The 18,744-nt window shown below is 40.3% G+C and overlaps 1 long non-coding RNA gene, 14 other non-coding genes and 10 pseudogenes across 15 annotated transcripts; 24 read left to right on the forward strand and 1 right to left on the reverse strand.

The window, feature by feature from the left end:
* The first annotated feature begins 810 nt into the window (after positions 1-810).
* On the forward strand, positions 811-918 carry LOC129897931 (5S ribosomal RNA; annotated as a pseudogene).
* A 226-nt stretch (positions 919-1,144) lies between these two features.
* LOC129897926 (5S ribosomal RNA) lies at positions 1,145-1,262 on the forward strand (annotated as a pseudogene).
* A 222-nt stretch (positions 1,263-1,484) lies between these two features.
* LOC129897802 (5S ribosomal RNA) lies at positions 1,485-1,603 on the forward strand. The gene has a single exon (XR_008768869.1). It is a non-coding gene; the product is annotated as a 5S ribosomal RNA (ribosomal RNA).
* Positions 1,604-1,824: 221 nt separating this feature from the next.
* Positions 1,825-1,943, forward strand: LOC129897904 (5S ribosomal RNA; annotated as a pseudogene).
* A 221-nt stretch (positions 1,944-2,164) lies between these two features.
* Positions 2,165-2,277, forward strand: LOC129897941 (5S ribosomal RNA; annotated as a pseudogene).
* Positions 2,278-2,499: 222 nt separating this feature from the next.
* Positions 2,500-2,618, forward strand: LOC129897685 (5S ribosomal RNA). Its single transcript, XR_008768761.1, has one exon. It is a non-coding gene; the product is annotated as a 5S ribosomal RNA (ribosomal RNA).
* Positions 2,619-2,838: 220 nt separating this feature from the next.
* Positions 2,839-2,957, forward strand: LOC129897811 (5S ribosomal RNA). The gene has a single exon (XR_008768878.1). It is a non-coding gene; the product is annotated as a 5S ribosomal RNA (ribosomal RNA).
* A 222-nt stretch (positions 2,958-3,179) lies between these two features.
* On the forward strand, positions 3,180-3,292 carry LOC129897881 (5S ribosomal RNA; annotated as a pseudogene).
* Positions 3,293-3,534: 242 nt separating this feature from the next.
* Positions 3,535-3,653, forward strand: LOC129897913 (5S ribosomal RNA; annotated as a pseudogene).
* Positions 3,654-3,874: 221 nt separating this feature from the next.
* On the forward strand, positions 3,875-3,993 carry LOC129897765 (5S ribosomal RNA). Its single transcript, XR_008768834.1, has one exon. It is a non-coding gene; the product is annotated as a 5S ribosomal RNA (ribosomal RNA).
* A 222-nt stretch (positions 3,994-4,215) lies between these two features.
* On the forward strand, positions 4,216-4,334 carry LOC129897844 (5S ribosomal RNA). The gene has a single exon (XR_008768909.1). It is a non-coding gene; the product is annotated as a 5S ribosomal RNA (ribosomal RNA).
* Positions 4,335-4,554: 220 nt separating this feature from the next.
* Positions 4,555-4,673, forward strand: LOC129897915 (5S ribosomal RNA; annotated as a pseudogene).
* Positions 4,674-4,895: 222 nt separating this feature from the next.
* Positions 4,896-5,014, forward strand: LOC129897855 (5S ribosomal RNA). The gene has a single exon (XR_008768919.1). It is a non-coding gene; the product is annotated as a 5S ribosomal RNA (ribosomal RNA).
* Positions 5,015-5,235: 221 nt separating this feature from the next.
* LOC129897825 (5S ribosomal RNA) lies at positions 5,236-5,354 on the forward strand. Its single transcript, XR_008768891.1, has one exon. It is a non-coding gene; the product is annotated as a 5S ribosomal RNA (ribosomal RNA).
* A 222-nt stretch (positions 5,355-5,576) lies between these two features.
* LOC129897894 (5S ribosomal RNA) lies at positions 5,577-5,695 on the forward strand (annotated as a pseudogene).
* Positions 5,696-5,916: 221 nt separating this feature from the next.
* Positions 5,917-6,035, forward strand: LOC129897859 (5S ribosomal RNA). The gene has a single exon (XR_008768923.1). It is a non-coding gene; the product is annotated as a 5S ribosomal RNA (ribosomal RNA).
* A 222-nt stretch (positions 6,036-6,257) lies between these two features.
* Positions 6,258-6,376, forward strand: LOC129897785 (5S ribosomal RNA). The gene has a single exon (XR_008768853.1). It is a non-coding gene; the product is annotated as a 5S ribosomal RNA (ribosomal RNA).
* Positions 6,377-6,596: 220 nt separating this feature from the next.
* LOC129898007 (5S ribosomal RNA) lies at positions 6,597-6,708 on the forward strand (annotated as a pseudogene).
* A 230-nt stretch (positions 6,709-6,938) lies between these two features.
* On the forward strand, positions 6,939-7,057 carry LOC129897788 (5S ribosomal RNA). The gene has a single exon (XR_008768855.1). It is a non-coding gene; the product is annotated as a 5S ribosomal RNA (ribosomal RNA).
* A 221-nt stretch (positions 7,058-7,278) lies between these two features.
* LOC129897898 (5S ribosomal RNA) lies at positions 7,279-7,397 on the forward strand (annotated as a pseudogene).
* Positions 7,398-7,619: 222 nt separating this feature from the next.
* On the forward strand, positions 7,620-7,738 carry LOC129897833 (5S ribosomal RNA). The gene has a single exon (XR_008768899.1). It is a non-coding gene; the product is annotated as a 5S ribosomal RNA (ribosomal RNA).
* A 222-nt stretch (positions 7,739-7,960) lies between these two features.
* LOC129897839 (5S ribosomal RNA) lies at positions 7,961-8,079 on the forward strand. The gene has a single exon (XR_008768904.1). It is a non-coding gene; the product is annotated as a 5S ribosomal RNA (ribosomal RNA).
* Positions 8,080-8,301: 222 nt separating this feature from the next.
* On the forward strand, positions 8,302-8,420 carry LOC129897807 (5S ribosomal RNA). Its single transcript, XR_008768874.1, has one exon. It is a non-coding gene; the product is annotated as a 5S ribosomal RNA (ribosomal RNA).
* A 223-nt stretch (positions 8,421-8,643) lies between these two features.
* LOC129897863 (5S ribosomal RNA) lies at positions 8,644-8,762 on the forward strand. The gene has a single exon (XR_008768927.1). It is a non-coding gene; the product is annotated as a 5S ribosomal RNA (ribosomal RNA).
* Positions 8,763-15,304: 6,542 nt separating this feature from the next.
* Positions 15,305-17,483, reverse strand: LOC129896753 (uncharacterized). The gene is made up of 3 exons (XR_008768030.1): positions 16,819-17,483; positions 16,189-16,421; positions 15,305-15,662 (listed from the first exon to the last, which is right to left on the reverse strand). It is a non-coding gene; the product is annotated as an uncharacterized LOC129896753 (long non-coding RNA).
* Between the last annotated feature and the right edge of the window lie 1,261 nt (positions 17,484-18,744).

Below are 18,744 nucleotides of genomic sequence, written 5' to 3' on the forward strand. Positions count from 1 at the left end.
GAATAGAATAAATTAATAAGTAAAAAAGATACGAAAGACGGGCGGTATCAACATCTACCTCTCGAATCACCTCAGGAGCCTCAGATGAAAATAAGAAAAATTGGGTCACTATCTGATCTCAGAATATACACAAGTGTAGTTAGCAAGGAGTGAGTACCAAAAATGCAGTACCCAACAAGTAAACAACTAAGACAAATAAAAGCAAGTAAAATACACGTACTCTTATCATACCATTCAACCCCCCAGACTACAACGCACATAAAAATTAATCCAGTCTAACAGTTCTAGAAGCACAATATTCATATACCTCAATAATAGTACAATTTAATTCGCAAGTGAACCAGCACAATCAGTAATACAGATTAGGGGAATATTAGGGGTAAAACAACCCACATTTGCAAAAGATTTATGAGGCAATGGAATGCAATGTAATGTCACATATCTTGATGCATGTCTATCCTAAATGATACACATTCGCTGATCACTTCAGACTGGAACCCATGGGAGCCTCACATGGACCATGTATCTACCGGAAGAGACCTCGTCTATAACATCCATTGGAAAAGATCTCGGCCGCTGGAAAAGATTTCGCCTATAATATCCGCGAGAAAAGACCTCGGTCGGCAGAAAAGACCTCGACAAATCACTTCTACTAGTAGAAACCTCTATTCCAATATCCAGTATCTCACTCATATCACTTTCTCAACCATCACAAATAAGTGTATGTACAAGTAATGCAGAAAATTCGATGGATATTCACATATACTGCCATATAGTCCATAATCACCCAATTAGTCAATATCATATCAACAACATATGAGCACTAACGCACCGGATCCCATCAGAACTTTGAAGTTAAGTGTGCTTTGGCGAGAGTAGTACTAGGATGGGTGACCTCCTAGGAAGTTCTCATGTTGCCTCCCTCTTTTTTATTAGAATTCGGCACGGTTTCTTCTACCTGATAATAAATATTTTTTGCAGACACGACATTCGGGGCCTAGACGTCGTTAGGATGGGTGATGGAGGTGCTTAGGACGGGCGTGACAGGCGGCAGGGTGCGTTGGTGCATGGAGGACAGGGTGCATGCCTGGGCTTTTGGGAGGGGAAGAAGGTGTTTAATAGAATTTAGAGCGCTAAGAATGATGGATGCGATCATACCAGCACTAACGCATCCGATCACAACAGACTTCGAAGTTAAGCGTGCTTAGGCGAGAGAAGTACTAGAATGGGTGACACCCTAGGAAGTTCTCGTATTGCATCCCCTTTTTTTATCTGAATTCTACACGATTTTGTTTAATCGATAATAAATATTTTTTAGCAGACACGACATTTGGGGCCTAGCCGTCGTTAGGAAGGGTGATGGAGGCACTTTGGATGGGCGTGACAGGGGGCAGGTTATGTCGGTGCATAAAGGGTTAGGCGCATGCCGGGGCGTTCGGGAGGGGGAGGAGGTGCATAATAGAATTTAGATCGCTAGGAATGATGGATGCGATTATACCAGCACTAATGCACCGGATCCCATCAAAACTCTGAAGTTAAGCATGCTTGGGCGAGATTAGTACTAGGATTGGTGACCCCTTGGGAAGTCCTCGTATTGCATCCCTCTTTTTTGTCGGAATTCAGCACGGTTTTGTCTACTCGATAATAAATATTTTTTGCAGACACGACATTCGGGGCCTAAACGTTATTAGGATGGGTGATGTAGGTGCTTAGGACGGGCGTGACAAGTGGCAGGGTGCGTCGGTGCATGGAGGACAGGGCGCTTGCCTGGGCGTTTGAGAGGGGAAGGAGGTTTTTAATAAAATTTAGAGCGCTAGAAATGATGAATGCGATCATACCAGCACTAACGCACCGAATCACCTCAAAACTTTGAAGTTAAGCGTGTTTAGGCAAGAGTATTACTAGGATGGGTGACCCCCCAGGAAGTTCTCGTGTTGCATCCCTTTTTTTTATCGGATTTTGGCACAGTTTTGAGTAGTCGATAATAAATATTTTTTAGCAGACACGACATTCGGGGCCTACACGTCATTAGGAAGGGTGATGGAGGCGCTTTGGACAGGCGTGACAGGGGCGGGTGACGTCGGCGTGTAAAGGGCAGGGCGCATGTCGGGGGGTTTGGGAGGGGGAGGCGGTGTTTAATAGATTTTAGATCGCTAGGAATGATGGATGCGATCATACCAGCACTAACACACCGGATCCCATCAAAACTACAAAGTTAAGCGTACTTGGGAGAGAGTAGTATGGGTGACCCCCTGAGAAGTCCTTGTGTTGCATCCCTCCTTTTTATCGGAATTCAGCACAGTTTCATCTACTCGATAATAAATATTGTTTTATGGATACGACATTCAGAACCTTGACGTTATTAGGAAAGGTGATGGAGGCGCTTAGGACGGGAGTGACAGGCAGTAGAGTGCATCGGTACATGGAGGGCAGGACGCATTCCGGGTCATTTGGGAGGGGATGGAGGTGTTTAATAGAATTTAAAGCACTAGGAATGATGGATGCGATCATACCAGCACTAACGCACCGGATCCCATCAGAACTCCGAAGTTAAGTGTGCTTGGGCGAGATTAGTACTAGGATTGGTGACCCCTTGGGAAGTCCTCGTGTTGCATCCCTCATTTTTATCGGAATTCGGCACGGTTTTGTATACTCAATAATAAAAAAAATTTGCAGACAAGACATTCGGGCCTAGACGTCGTTAGGAAAGGTGATGGAGATGCTTAGGATGGGCATGACAGGCGGCAGGGTGCATCGGTACATGGAGAACAGGGCGCATACCTTTGCATTTGGGAGGGGAAGGAGGTGTTTAATAAAATTTAGAGCGCTAGGAATGATGGATGCGATCATACCAGCACTAACGCACCGGATCACATCAGAACATCGAAGTTAAGCGTGCTTAGGCGAGAGTAGTACTAGGATGGGTGACCCTCATGGAAGTTCTCGTGTTGCATCCCTCTTTTTTATTGGAATTCGGCACAGTTTCGTTTAGTCGATAATAAATATATTTTAGTAGACACGATATTCGGGGCCTAGACATTGTTAGGAAGGGTGATGGAAGCGCTTTGGATGGGCATGACAAGGGGCAGGTTACGTCGGCGCGTAAAGGACAGGGTGCATGCCGGGGCATTTGGGAGGGGGAGCAGGTGTTTGATAGAATTTTTATCGTTAGGAATGATGAATGTGATCATACCAGCACTAACGCACCGGATCCCATCAAAACTCCAAAGTTAAGCGTGCTTGGGCGAGAGTAGTATGGGTGACCCCCTGGGAAGTCCTTGTGTTGCATCCCTCCTTTTTATCGGAATTCGGCACAATTTTATCTACTCGATAATAACTATTTTTTTGCGGACAGGACGTTCAGAACCAAGACAGGACGTTCAAATCCTAGAAGTCGTTAGGACGGGTGATAGAGGCGCTTAGGATGCGCTTGACCGGCGGCAGGGTGCGTCAGTACATGGAGGGCAGGGCGCATGCCGAGGCATTTGAGAGGGGAAGCAGGTGTATAATAGAATTTAGAGCGCTAGGAATAATGGATGCGATCATACCAGCACTAACGCACTGAATCCCATCAAAACGCCAAAGTTAAGCGTGCTTGGGCGAGATTAGTACTAGGATTGGTGACCCTTTGGAAAGTCCTCGTGTTTCATCACTCTTTTTTGTCAGAATTCGGCACGGTTTCGTCTATTCGATATTAAATATTTTTTGCAGACACGACAATCGGGGCCTAAACGTCGTTAGGATGGGTGATGGAGGTGCTTAGGATGGGCGTGACAGGCGGTATGGTGCGTCTGTACATGGAAGACTGGGCGCATGCCTAGCCGTTTGGGAGGTGAAGGAGGTGTTTAATAAAATTTAGAGCGCTAGGAATGATGGATGGGATCATACCAGCACTAACGCACCGGATCACATCAGAAGTTCGAAGTTAAGCGTGCTTGGGCGAGATTAGTACTAGGATGGGTGACCTCTTGGGAAGTCCTCGTGTTGCATCCCTCTCTTTTATCGGAATTTGGCACGGTTCCGTCTACTCGATAATAAATATTTTTTTGCAGACATGATATTTAGGGCCTAGACGTCGTTAGGATGGGTGATAGAGGTGGCTAGAACAGGCGTGACAAGCAGCAGGGTGCGTCGATGCGTGGAGGATAAGGTGCATGCCAGGAAATTTGGAAGGGGAAGCAGGTGTTTAATAGAATTTAGAGCGCTAGGAATAATGGATGCGATCATACCAGCACTAACGCACCGGATCCCATCAAAACTCCGAAGTTAAACGTGCTTGGGCGAGATTACTACCAGGATTGGTGACCCTTTGGAAAGTCCTCGTATTGCATCACTCTTTTTTGTCGGAATTCGGCACTGTTTCGTCTACTCGATATTAAATATTTTTTGCAGACACAACAATCGAGGCCTAAACGTCGTTAGGATGGGTGATGGAGGTGCTTAGGACGGGCGTGACAGGAGGCAGGGTAAATCGATGCGTGGAGGACTGGCACATGCCTGGGCGTTTGGGAGGGGAAGGAGATGTTTAAAAAAATTTAGAGCGCTAGGAATGATTGTTGCGATCATACCAGCACTAACGCACCGCATCATATCAGAAGTTCGAATTTAAGCGTGCTTGGGCGAGATTAGTACTAGGATGGGTAACCCCTTGGGAAGTCCTCATGTTGCATTCCTCCTTTTTGTCGGAATTCGGCATGGTTTTGTCTACTCGATAATAAATATTTCTTTGCAGACACGACATTCGGGGCCTAGACATCATTAGTATGGGTGATAGAGGTGCCTAGGACGGGCGTGACAGGTGGCAGGGTGCATCGGTGCGTGGAGGACAGGGTGCATGCCGGGGTATTTGAGAGGGGAAGGAGGTGTATAATAAAATTTAGAGCGCTAGGAATGATGGATGCGATCATACCAGCACTAACGCACCGGATCCCATCAAAACTCCGAAGTTAAGTGTGCTTGGGCGAGATTAGTACTAGGATTGGTGACCCTTTGGAAAGTCCTCGTGTTTCATCACTCTTTTTTATCGGAATTCGGCACGGTTTCGTCTACTCGATATTAAATATTTTTTGCAAACACGACAATCGGGGCCTAAACGTCGTTAGGATGTATGATGGAGGAGCTTAGGACGGGCGTGATTGGCGGTAGGGTGCGTCGGTACGTGGAGGATTGGGCGCATGCCTAGCCGTTTGGGAGGTTAAGGAGGTGTTTAATAAAATTTAGAGCGCTAGGAATGATGGATGCGATCATACCAGCACTAACGCACCGGATCACATCAGAAGTTCGAAGTTAAGCGTGCTTGGGAGTGATTAGTACTAGGATGGGTGACCCCTTGGGAAGTCCTCGTGTTGCAACCCTTCTTTTTGTTGGAATTCGGCATGGTTTTGTCTACTCGATAATAAATATTTTTTTGCAGATACGACATTTAGGGCCTAGACGTCGTTAGGATGGGTGATAGAGGTTCCTAGGAAGGGCGTGACAGGCGGCAGGGTGCGTCGATGCGTGGAGGACAGGGTGCATGCCAGGGCATTAGGAAGGGGAAGCAGGTGTTTAATAGAATTTAGAGCACTAGGAATGATAGATGCGATCATAGCAGCACTAACGCACCGGATCCCATCAAAACTCCGAAGTTAAACATGCTTGGGCAAGATTAGTACTAGGATTGGTGACCCTTTGGAAAGTCCTCGTGTTGCATCACTCCTTTATGTCGGAATTCGGCACGGTTTCGTCTACTCGATATTAAATATTTTTTGCAGACACGACAATCGGGGCCTAGACATCGTTAGGATGGGTGATGGAGGTGCTTAGGACGGGCGTGACAGGCGGCAGGGTACATCAGTGCGTGGAGGACTGGGCACACGCCTGGGCGTTTGGGAGGGGAAGGAGGTGTTTAATAAAATTTAGAGCGCTAGGAATGATAGTTGCGATCATACCAGCACTAACGCACCAGATCACATCAGAATTTCGAAGTTAAGCGTGCTTGGGAGAGATTAGTACTAGGATGGGTGACCCCTTCGGAAGTCCTCATGTTGCATCCCTCCTTTTTGTCAGAATTCAGCACGATTTCGTCTACTCGATAATAAATATTTTTTTGCAGACACGACATTTGGGGCCTAGACATCGTTAGGATGGGTTATAGAGGTTCCTAGGACGGGAGTGACAGGCGGCAGGATGCGTCGGTGCGTGGAGGATAGGGTGCATGCCGGGGCATTTGAGAGGGGAAAGAGGTGTTTAATACAATTTATAGCGCTAAGAATGATGGATGCGATCATACCAGCACTAACGCACCGAATCCCATCAAAACTTTGAAGTTAAATGTGCTTGGGCGAGAGTAGTACTAGGATGGGTGAACCCATGGGAAGTTCTCGTGTTGCATCCCTATTTTTTATCGGAATTCGGCACGGTTTCGTTTAGTCGATAATAAATATTTTTTAGCGGAAACAACATTTGGGGCCTAGACATCGTTAGGACGGGTGATGAAGGCGCTTGACGGGCATGACAGGGGGTAGGTTTCGTCGATGCATAAAGGGCAGAGCGCATGCTGGGGCGTTTGGGAGGGGAAGGAGGTGTTTAATAGAATTTATAGCGCTAGGAATGATGGATGAATCATACCAGCACTAACGCACCAGATCCCATCAAAACTCCGAAGTTAAGCGTCCTTGGGTGATAGTAGTATGGGTGACCCCATGGGAAGTCCTCGTGTTGCATCCCTCCTTTCGCTCTGAATTCTCCACAGTATCGACTACTAGATAATAAATATTTTTTGTGGACACGACATTCGAGACCTAGACGTCATTAGGATGGGTGATGGAGACGCTTAGAATGGGCGTAACAAGCGGGACAAGCGGCAGGGTGCGTCGTTGCGTGGAGGGAAGGGCGCATGCCAGGGCGATTGGTAGGGGAAGGAAGTGTTTAATACAATTTAGAGCGCTAGGAATGATGGATGCGATCATACCAGCACTAACGCACTGGATCCTATCAGAACTCCGAAGATAAGTGTACTTGGGCGAGATTAGTACTAGGATGGGTGACCCCCTGGAAAGTCCTCGTGTTGCATCCCTCTTTTTTGTCGAAATTCGGCATAGTTTTGTCTACTCAATGCTAAATATTTTTTGCAGACACGACATTCGGGGCCTAGACGTCGTTAGGAAGGGTGATGGAGGCGCTTTGGACGGGCATGATAGGGAGCAGGTTATGTCGGTGCGTAAAGGGCAGAAAGCATGTCGGGGAGTTTGGGAGGGCGAAGAGGTATTTAATAGAATTTAGATCGCTAGGAATGATGGATGCGATCATACCAGCACTAACGCACCGAATCCCATCAAAACTCCAAAGTTAAGCGTGCTTGGGAGAGAGTAGTACTAGGATTGGTGACCCCCTAGATAGTCCTCGTATTGCATCCCTCCTTTTTGTCTGAATTCTGCACGGTTTCGTCGACTCGATAATAAATATTTTTTAACGGACACAATATTTGCGGCTTAGACGTCGTTAGGACGGGTGATAGAGGCGCTTAGGATGAGCGTCACAAGCGGCATTGTGCGTCGTTGCGTGGAGGGCAGGGCGCATGCTGGGGCGTTTAGGAGGGGAAGGAGGTGTTTAATATAATTTAGAGCGCTAGGAATAATGGATGCGATCATACCAGCATTAACGCAGCGGATCCCATCAGAACTCCAAAGTTAAGCGTGTTTGGGCAAGAGTAGTACTAGGATGGGTATCCCCTTGGAAAGTCCTCGTGTTGCATCCCTCATTTTTGTCGAAATTCGGCCCGATTTCTTCTACTCGATAGTAAATATTTTCTTGCAGACACGATATTCGGGGCCTAGACTTCATTAGGAAGGTTGATGGAGGCGCTTAGGACGGGCTCGACAGGCGGTAGGGTGTGTTGTTGCGTGGAGGTAAGGGAGCATGCTGGGGCGATTGGGAGGGGAAGGAGGTGTTTATTTGAATTTAGAGCGCTAGGAATAATAGATTCGATCATACCAGCACTAACGCACTGGTTTCCATCAGAACTCCAAAGTTAAGCATGCTTGGGCGAGAGTAGTACTAGGATGGGTGTCCCCCTAGGAAGTCCTCGTGTTGCATCCCTTCTTTTTGTCTAAATTCGGCATGATTTCGTCTACTCGATAATAAATATGTTTTTGCGGACACGACATTCGGGTCCTAGATGTCATTAGGATGGGTGATGGAGGTGCTTAGGACGGGAGTGACAGGTGGCAGGGTGCGTCGGTGCGTGGAGGGCAGGGCGCTTGCTGGGGCGTTTGGGAGGGGAAGAAGTTGTTTAATAGAATTTAGAGCGCCAGGAATGATGGATGCGATCATACCAGCACTAATGCATCGGATCCCATCAGAACTCTAAAGTTAAGCGTTCTTGGGCGAGAGTAGTACTAGGATGGGTGACCCCTTTAGAAGTCCTCGTGTGGCATCCCTCTTTTTTCTTCAAAATTCGGTATGGTTTCGTCTACTCGATTATAAATATTTTTTTGGGGATACGACATTCAAAGCCTAGATGTAGTTAGGACGGGCGATGGAGGCGTTTAGGACGGGCGTGACAGGCGGCATGGTGGGTCGGTGCATGGAGGAAAGGGAGCATGCTGGAGCATTTGGGAGGGGAAGGAGTTGTTTAATAGAATTTAGAGCGCTAGGAATGATGGATGCGATTTTACCAGCACTAACGCATCAGATCCTATTAGAACTTCGAAGTTAAGCGTGCTTGGGCGAGAGTATTACTAGGATGGGTGACCCCCTGGGAAGTCATCGTGTTGCATCCCTCCTTTTTGAAGTCTCCTAATTAAAAGATATGAAATAAATACATGTCTCAATATTTCTGTCTCGAATAGAATAAATTAATAAGTAAACAAGATACGAAAGACAGGCGGTATCAACATCTACCTCTCGAATCACCTCAGGAGCCTCAGATGAAAATAAGAAAAATTGGGTCACTATCTGATCTCAGAATATACACAAATGTAGTTAGCAAGGAGTGAGTACCAAAAATGCAGTACCCAACAAGTAAACAACTAAGACAAATAAAAGCAAGTAAAATACACGCACTCTTATCATACCATTCAACCCCCAGACTACAACCCACATAAAAATTAATCCAGTCTAACAGTTCTAGAAGCACAATATTCATATACCTCAATAATAGTACAATTTAATTCGCAAGTGAACCAGCACAATCAGTAATACAGATCAAGGGAATATTAGGGGTAAAACAACCCACATTTGCAAAAGATTTATGAGGCAATGGAATGCAATGCAATGTCACATATCTTGATGGATGTCTATCCTAAATGATACACATTCGTTGATCACCTCAGACTGGAACCCATGGGAGCCTCACATGGACCATGTATCTACCGAAAGAGACCTCAACTATAACATCCACCGGAAAAGATCTCGGCCACTGGAAAAGATTTTGGCTATAATATCCACAAGAAAAGACCTCGGCCGCCAGAAAAGACCTCGACAAATCACCTCGACCAGTAGAAACCTCTATTCCAATATCCAGTATCTCACTCATATCACTTTCTCAACCATCACAAATAAGTGTATGTACAAGTAATGACTAAAAATAAAATGGATATTCACATATAATGCCATATAGTCCATAATCACCCAATTAGTCAATATCATATCAACAACATATAAATATATCCAAATATCCACAACAAGCCCAAAGTTCTATCACATCAAACACCACATATTACCTCATCTCGCTTTTTCCATTCATTACTACACTCTTCATCCTCAAGTTCAACTGAATATCAAACAGTTCTTAAAAAACCACTTCCTATCCATCATCAACATATAAGACACGAATACATGATCGTATAAGCTTAAGAATAGGTTTAGAAATTCACTTGCCTTAGCTAAAGTCACAATCAACCCGAACTTAAAGATTTTCCTCTCTAACGATACTCCATTTCACCACAATCTAATCAAGTATAGACTCACAATCATATTTCAGAGCTATTGACACTAAAATCAAGCAATTCAAGCGAAAATGGAAAATGGTAAGAAATTCCATGTCGGAGAACAAACTCAAAATCTGATTAGTTTTGGATTAAATACACTCTTCAAGTATTTAAGAATCTAATAGTGAAAATATTTCAAAAACGAGGTTAAAATGAGTTCACAAACCCAATTTTTCTATCAAAAGTTCATGTTAAAGAAAACCCAAAATCTCCAATTTGAAATCCATATTTTGAAGTTAAAATTCAAAAATATTCAATGGGAATTGTATAAAAGTGTTAGAAATACATTACCCAAGAGTTTTGTTGCAAGAAACCACGAAGAAATCGTCTGAACAAAGCTTGGAAATGTTAAAAATGGTGGAAAAATACCTTAAACCTCGCCTAAACCCTCTCAGATGTCGCTTAAGCAACTGGTTCTTCGCTTTTGCGGAGGTTCGCTTTTGAAGAGGTTTGCTTTTGCGAACCCCACCTAAGTGAGCATCTTTGCTTAAGAGATGGGTCTCGCTTAAGTGAAGGTTCGATTTAGCGAGCCTAGTCCGCTTAAGCAGACCTTGCACGAGCACTAGAAAATTAAACAAGATTAATTAAGATTTATTCGGAATCCCATACACACAAATATTATATGCTACTACATTAAATTCAATATTCTGGATTCAATGGAACCATCAGAATTCAAATTCAACGTATCCTTAACCTGAAACTCAAAAAGTCGCAACTAAACTAACTTAGGCCTCCAAAATATCAAAACAAACTCGAGACTTCAAAAAATTACAAAGAAGCCATTTCTAGCATTAGAATCACCTCCCGAAACTATTGAAACAATCAAAAATCCAATCTAAGCGCCCAAACACCAAATGTTCACCAAAGACAAACTTGAATCAAACTTTAACTCAATTTCCAACTTTGGACCTAAAATTCACATTTTAACTCCAAATTTGATTCCGACAACTCTCCTAAACCAATTTACACATTCCAAAACTGATGGAATCAACGAAATTTCATTCCAAGATTTGAAACTATAAATGACTTTAAAACTCAAAATTTGACAACTTAAGCCTTTTAAAAATATTTTTTTAGCAAAATCTCAACTTTTCATAAGATTTACAAAAACCAACTTTCAAACTCAATCTAAAATGACTCGGGGAAACTGACGGGGGGAGGGGGGAAATGGTAATTTTGTCAAAAATGACCTTCAGAGTCTTTACATTATGCTATGATTATGACTATTCTTGTTGAGAGTATTACCTAGCACCAAGTTAGACTAGTGCTTCCTTAGACTTCTCATTAATTGGTCCTAGCTAGTGGATCCACATATAGCTTATGTTTATGGTCCTTACCAGGAAAGTATGACAACCTATTTTTTTGTGTGGAAAAGAAATTGGACTCCATGTTATAACTCAAATAGTTTATATCAGTTAACGATATCTCTCACTATTCTATGTTTTGATTATGATTCACTTATAAATATTTCATTGACCACGTTTATTGTTTCTAATGATACTTTAAAGAATGCTTTCATGTTTTAATTTTTTCATTGTATTATTATATTTTACGTCATGCATTGCACATTCTCCATACTCAGTACATTTCATAGTACTGACCGCATACTTCTTTTTTTATATTATTTTATAATACAGGGCATGACACTCCTACTCACGCCCGCAGTTAGTACAAGATTCCTATTGGTAGCATTGCTTGGTGAGTCCTCATGATTCAAGGGCATGACCGTCTTATGAGTTCTTTACTGTCTTTCAGACTTCTTTCTGTTTTAGTTTATTTTGTGAGTTAGGGCATGTCCTATGCCACATTTATACTATTCGAGGCTATGTCAGACTTAGTATGATTTTCTGTATTTTCAGTTGTACACTCAGATTTTTATTATGTTGAGCTTGCTATTTTGAGACTTACTTCTACCTTTTCATATTACTTGCTTTTGTTGTCTCATTTTAGTGTCATGATTATGCTACGAGGCCTGTTTAGGGTATTTTAGGATCCTATTCATTGTGTCAAATCTAGGGAGTAGCTCGGGTCATGAAAAACTTAGTAACAGAGCATCAAGTTCAGGTGTCTTAGGGTATGTGACAAGAAGCATTAAGTAGAGTCTTGTTCATCAATGTAAAATGCGCCACATTTATGAATAAGAGGCTATGATATGTTTAAGAAATTTCAGTTCTTCATCACTCTTAAGTCGTACGATAGAATTGAACTCTATAAGGATTCCTTCTAACTCATATTCAATGCATTTCAGAATCATGCCTCCAAGAAGATCTTCATTGAGAAGGAACGTGAATCAAGATGAGGAGTAATAAGCACCTCAAGCTCTGGTTGATCCATTGGCCAAGCAAGTCTCTCATGCCGAGTTTAGGGTTTCTTTTCAAGTGCTTACTCAAGCAATGAAAGAACAAACTAATAGAGAGATGGTAGCTCTTGTGAATCCAAATATGAGTATGGCAACGACTAGGGTTCGAGACTTCACTCGGATGAACCCTTTAGAATTTCATAATTCTAAGGTGTACGGATATCCACAAGAATTTGTTGAGGGAATCCAAAAGATTGTGGACATCATGGGTGTGACTCCGGTGGAAAAGGCAGACTTCACTGCTTATAAATTGAAGGTAGTTTCTCAAGTTTAGTTCAATCAATGGAAGGAAGAGAGGGCTATTGATGCAGTTCCTTTGGATTGGGACAAGTTCAAGCGTGTTTTTCTAGAACGTTTCTTTCCCCTTGAGATGAGGGAGGCTAAGAATTAAGAGTTCACTAACTTGAAGAAAGAAAATATGAGTGTTAGGGAATATGCGTTGAAATTCACTCAATTGTCTAAGTATGCTCGGGAAATAGTAGCCGACCTTAAGCTTGTATGAGAAAGTTTGTTTGTGGTATTTCAGATATGGTGGTCAAAGAGTGAGAACTACTATGTTGATCAAGAAGATGAATATTTTGAGGTTGATAAATCATACCGAACAAATCAATGAAGAGAAGCTTAAGGAGAGGGCTAGAGAGACTAAGAGGGAAATGAGCAATAGTGGTGACTTTTCATATTTGAGGTCCCAAAATAGTGGTCGTTCTCAGTTTCGACTGAAATACTCTAGTCCGACATCATCTTGTGCTCTGACTCAGAAGTCCAACAAAGATATGGTGTCTAACTTTAAGCCTGAAGGAGGAGCTTCTAGTGGTCAGAATGCCCCCGTATGTAGGAAGTATGGGAACACTACTAAAAAAATGTTACCGAACAAATTGATGAAGAGAAGCTTAAGGAGAGGGCAAGGAGCAATAGTGGTAACTTTTCACATTCCAGGTCCCAAAATAGTGGTCGTTCTCAGTTTCGATTGAAATACTCTAGTCCAACATCATTTTGTGCTCCGACTCAGAAGTCCAACACAGATATGGTGTCTAACTTTAAGCCTCAAGGAGGAGCTTCTAGGGGTCAGACTGCCCCCCGTATGTAGGAAGTGTGGGAACACTACTAAAAAAATGTTAAAAAAAGATGGAAAAAAGCGACGGACTGTGTCGGTTTTTTAGTCAAAATCTACGAAAAAGTGACGCGGTCTAGTTCAGCGCTTGTTTGCTCGATGTTGTTCAAAAAGCACCGGACGACGTGGAAAAAAGTGACGAACGACGTCCTTTTTGTTTTGTTTTTTTAAAAAATATATTTTTCTTAAATAATGCTACACCGTCCGTCGCTATTTTTTAATTTTTATTTTTTAAAAATTTCACAAAGCGATAGACAAAGCTTGCTAAAGCTTGCCCTGAAGATACACAAATTACAATGCATGATTTTGTAACATGGAAAAAACAAGTAAACAAATTTAAATGTATATAATTAAAATAGCTAATTGCTCAAAATACAGTAATAGTGTAAAAAATCTTTACGATTTGAATGTATATATAATTAGTAAATTTGCCCGCGCTTCACGCAGGCACAAAGAAAATAAAAAAAATGTCTCACTAATTAATATTGTATAAACGAAAGTTCTAGATTGTTTGAAACTTCAAATTCTCTCTCCAACCATATCAAAATTGATTTTCTACCATTCTAATGATATCCTAAATATAAACTTCATAATTCAACATTAACAATTTTCGCTAAATGAGTTTATTCTTTTGGAATCTTTAAGTATATAACATTTTACCGCAGATGAGTATTTAAGATGGTTACTGATATTGTTAGTTGAGTATCTACATGATTGAGTGACTAATATATTGTTAGTTGTTGCTATAATTTCATAACGCCAACAATATGCAAAAAAATGAAATATATTTTTCAAATCGTGGAAAATCGATTATGTAGGAGCAATAAATATCACTTTTTAAAATTTTTGAATAAAAAAGAACCATAAATAATTTTATTTCATAGCTTAAAATAAAAAATGATTACATCGCTTGACAACTTATTAAAAAATGCATGTCTAACTTATGGGTAAATGGTGAAGACATGTCGATAATAAGCGCCATGAAGTATAGCCAAATTAAATGATTGATCTCGAGTAAAATATAACAAGCTACACTTCAAAGAGCATAATGTCCTCTTTTCAAGAACACAATTTTGACAGACCTACATTTCCCATCGCTTCCAACATCCTTCGGTGATCTCCTGAATTAGTAACGGTACTGATAACATGTTAGACCGTAAAATATGCAAAGAATATAGAAATACTCCATTTATTTTTCCTTTCAAAGTTACTTGATCAAAACAAAAAAAAATTACCATCAATGTTTTCAAAATTTCAGTTATTAACTTCTCCACGACTTCCTTAGTTTCTGTATCCGCATTTTCCTACATCTAAGTGTGCTATTATAAATATCCGCATTTTCCTACATTTAAGTGTGCTATTACAAATATACTTTGACCAATTCTTTAATTAGTCTATAATAGAAAAATATCGTTTATGAATTCATGACCCATGAGACAGTTCATAAACAAAATTACTAAAAGTATGAAAATGTCAAGAGATGTAAACTTTAAAATTCACACATAGAACACTCAAGTCATGATATAAATGGCCAAGTTGACAAATACTTGCTCTTAGACAATATTCTGGGCAAACTATTCTGTCATCCATCAAACAATGCCCATGATAGGAAAGATCAATCTTTAAAGTAAATCGTGCTTATCTTTCGCTTCTATGGATCTTCAATCGAAAAACTCACTAACTTAGTTTCTCATGGTCCTCTCGAATACCATGATGCAAAAGAATGACTTATGATTTTCATGCAGTATAAAAGAACGTGTCCAGTGAATGACTCCCTATATTATAAAAGGCATTTAAGGGATAGATATTTTGGAAGTAAAAAGAAAACATTTGAAGTTTTGTAAAGCCTATTGTGAAGGCATTTAACGTTACAGTCATACAGTTAAATATCAAAGTACACAAGGCCAAAATATCAGTAATGCTTCTCGGTCATCCTCACACAATTGATTTGGTTCATAATTGGCTATGAATTTTGACATGGCACAATTGTTGTCGACTCATGGAGAATCACAGTGACATAATAAAATAGAAGGCAAATCAAAGAAAGGAAAGGCAAGAGGTACATCGCTCTCTTTCTCTATCTGTTTTTTCCTTGATGAGAAAATGAACTAATTTTTCTATAGAAAGGAGTAAATCCAGACAGGTTATAAAATAGAACAAGGTGAATTAACCTTGTATTCCTCAATGATTTCATATCCAAGAACAAAATCACTTATTTATCCTGCAAAAATCCAGCAAGAGACTATAAGACCAATTTCTTCATGGAACAGAAGAAAACAATTCACATATATACATCAAGAACGTCGAAACATAAGTTTCATTCGGAGGTGGATGCCACCTATGTACTTTGGGTTCCATGGAAACAATATTTTTAAAACAGAACATAAATAAAAATCTGAAAAAATATTAACATTACACCAAACACTAAATTTTGTACCCATAATTGCAAATGTAGAATAAGTACATTGTTAAGAACCATAAATATAGAACTCGTCAATGTATAATGTGAAAGACAAACATACCATGCTTATCAGGAAGAAAAATAAAGATGATTATGGCACCATAACTGGTCACCTTAATAAAGAAATCTCCTTTCTTGATCTCATAGACCCCTATATTTTGTGCATAACATTGATGACAGGCCACAGAGGAAGAATGACTAAACAAACCAACAAATTAATCTTTAAAGGAACAGTCAACGCTAGTGATTTTGAGAATTGAGATTTTCTGAGTGGTAGTTTGTTCACCTTTGAATATGTGCACTCCTCAAATATCCTTGGTTTTTTTCTTTTGAGAATGGTAACATTATCCTTGGCCTTGTGATGAATTTTTTTTATCACCTGCAGTTTACATGTGCCCAGATCAGAACTTGTCAGCTATGTGTATACTTGTGTGAAAATCAACAATGATGAGTGTGCTGTCCTTAAGTTGACAGATAATAAATAGGGGCGGCTCAAGTATATCAGTGGTTTCCTTTTAACTGCAATAACAACCATAACTTTAATCAAATAAACTTTGAGCAAACTTAACTGAAACATCCAACTAATATTGATTTATATCATGATCATATCAGAATTATCGTAGTATTTCCTTAGAAAAATGGCAAATTTCAACTATTTCTGCCTATACCAAAATTAGAAGAGAATAGAAAAGACTTTTACATAAAAGGCCAATAGAAAAGACTTTTACATAAAAGGCCACAACTCAACTCAATAGTATCATTTCGAAATCAGAAATTAAGAAAGTGAAAAATTATAGGTAAACCGACTCAATCTATGTGTCAGAATAATAAAGTTTGATTCTAAAAATTGTAGTCTTGATCATATTTTTACGCCGCATTTATGCACTATTAAAAATAAAATTATAAAGCATCATACCTGGATGGTGTGTAGGGATTTTGGACGGCATGATGCACACCTTCTAAGAAAACAAAGGCGAGCTCGTGGTATTAATTGTATCAGTCCTAATTAATGGACAAGTGATGAACTACAATAAACAAAGACGGCCATAATGCAATAACAGGAAATACATGACATTATTCCAAATATGCATAGAGTTCCTAGAATCTAAGCATGTATAAAAAAGTAATTTTAAAAAGTGAAATGAAAGCTATGAAGTTCTGGAGGTCATTTATGCCCAAGATCCTTAAAAAAAAAGAGGTAAGATCAAACGTGTAATCATACTTTATTCTTTTGCTTTTTCAGGTAAGAGCTTTGTGGTTATATTAGTCATATAAACCTGGTTAAACTGTATGAAAATAGCATAACTGGATGGTGCGCAGTTGAGGCAGCATTGTGCACAACTTATAAGGCAGTAGAGGAAAACTGTTGAAATTAATTGTGTAGGTGCAAAAGCTCTATTAAGAGATGAAAGACAATAAGCAAAGACGACCGTATGGTAATAACATAAGAGACATGTAGTTATATGGAACATTCATATAGTTAGAATCCTTTAGCTCTATTGTTTTACAGATCTATAGAGGCTTCCAATGTCAATTAAGGTAAACGGGAAATGTCGAAAGTATTCTAGAGAACTAATGGGAAGGAAAATTGTCAAGGGTATTTCAGGAGCTGAAAAAGTTGAAAATGTATGGGGAATGGGAAAAAGTGCAGCAGTTAGAGGGTTCTTTAAAAACTTTAGAAGAAAAAATTAGTGTATGGGCTATTATTTTATGTCTAACATAACAATCTTCGTTGCCAGAGAGTTGTTGTAAATGTTGAGGAGTTAAAGTTGCGTGCAGAAACAGTGTTGTGAAAAAGCGCCGAAGCGCTCGCTTTAAGCGTCAAGCGAAGCGAGGCGAGGCGAGACACTAGTGCTTCAACATCGTGAAGTGAAGCAATTTCAGAAAAGCGTGCGCTTCATGGGAGAAGCGAGAAGCACGCTTCATCTAGAAGAGAGAAAAAAGCTCGCTTTTTGGAAAAAGCGGTGCTAGGGTTTTTTAAAAAAAAAACTGTGAAACTTCATTAATTGTTCCAAGCTGCTGTGACAGTGTGACTTCTTCTTCAACTTAGACAGTCCAACTTCGACAGTTCAACGTCAACCAGGTTAGTTTTTCTTCTTCTCTTCTTCTGCTCTTCTCTTCTTCTCTTCTTCTCTTTCTATTTCTATTTTTATTTCCAATCAGCAGTGCTGCCGTCTGCTCTCAACTGCTGCGATCTTCTTCTCTTCTTCTCTACTTCTCTTCTTCTCTTCTTCTTTTTCTATTTCTGCGCAACTGCTTTCTACGAAGAATTATTTTTTTCAAGTTTTATTCAGTAGTTTGACCTTCTTTTTTTTGAAGATAAAGCATATGCTCTATTTTTGTTTCAAGTCTGGCTGCTTTATTATTTTTTTAAATTTTGTTGCAGCTGCTCTGTTATTATTTTGACAATTTGACTTGTGTGCTGAATTATTATTCTATTTTTTCTTTGTAGTAGTTGTATTTTCTTAATGGCACAAAAGAGGGATCCAGCTTGGGCATATGGAATTGCCATGGGAAGTAACACAAAAATCAAATGTGTTTTTTGTGATATGACATATAATAGCGGAATATTTCGTCACAAGAAGCATCTTATTGGTGATTATAAAGATGTTAAAAGTGTGTCCAAAGGTCCCAAATAGTGTGAAGGAAGAAATAAAAGAGTATTTTATGAAAAAAAATGAATTTAAAACTTAAATAAATCCTGAAGCATCCATAGTTAATCTTGTTGATGATGATGAAATGGATGATGAAGTTAAAGTGAATATGCCAATGGGGCCTCCCTCAAAAAAAAAAACCTTCAACTAGTGAAAGTGAGTCATCCACCGCTAGCAATGTCAAAGGT

Source organism: Solanum dulcamara, chromosome 7, assembly GCF_947179165.1.
Source record: "Solanum dulcamara chromosome 7, daSolDulc1.2, whole genome shotgun sequence".
Taxonomy (NCBI): Eukaryota; Viridiplantae; Streptophyta; class Magnoliopsida; order Solanales; family Solanaceae; genus Solanum; species Solanum dulcamara.